Here is a 418-nt window from a genome sequence, read left to right as displayed (position 1 = left end):
TTGAAAACAACATTTACTAACTTACTTTCCCTACTTTTTTTAACAAAATCAGTTTTTCAGGTATTTTGCAATATGTGGCTTCCACGTTTCAGTTGGTTCTCGTCTATTGACGTCTTTATGTTACTTTTTTACGAACACTATTTTTAGCTATTCCATATGTCAATCAATAAAAATCTCCTCTCTAGCGTTACCAGTCCCCTCCTAAAGTAAAAAGAAAATGCTCATTCATTGCGTGAACTCTGTTCACTAGGATATACTGTTTAACAGTCGGATCCGCCATCAGATTAAAATCCACAGTCAATATCTTCATTTCCTCAACATAATCTATCCATTTTCGATAGAAATGATGGGCATAATTTGGAGTTTATATGGTCCTCTGAAGCGTTAAATCTTACTTTCCTTTTAAATGTGTACGCCC

This window comes from Trypanosoma equiperdum (assembly GCF_001457755.1).
Source record: "Trypanosoma equiperdum strain OVI genome assembly, contig: ctg_1950, whole genome shotgun sequence".
NCBI classification, from domain to species: Eukaryota; Euglenozoa; class Kinetoplastea; order Trypanosomatida; family Trypanosomatidae; genus Trypanosoma; species Trypanosoma equiperdum.
Note: the sequence above shows the minus strand (reverse complement) of the source record.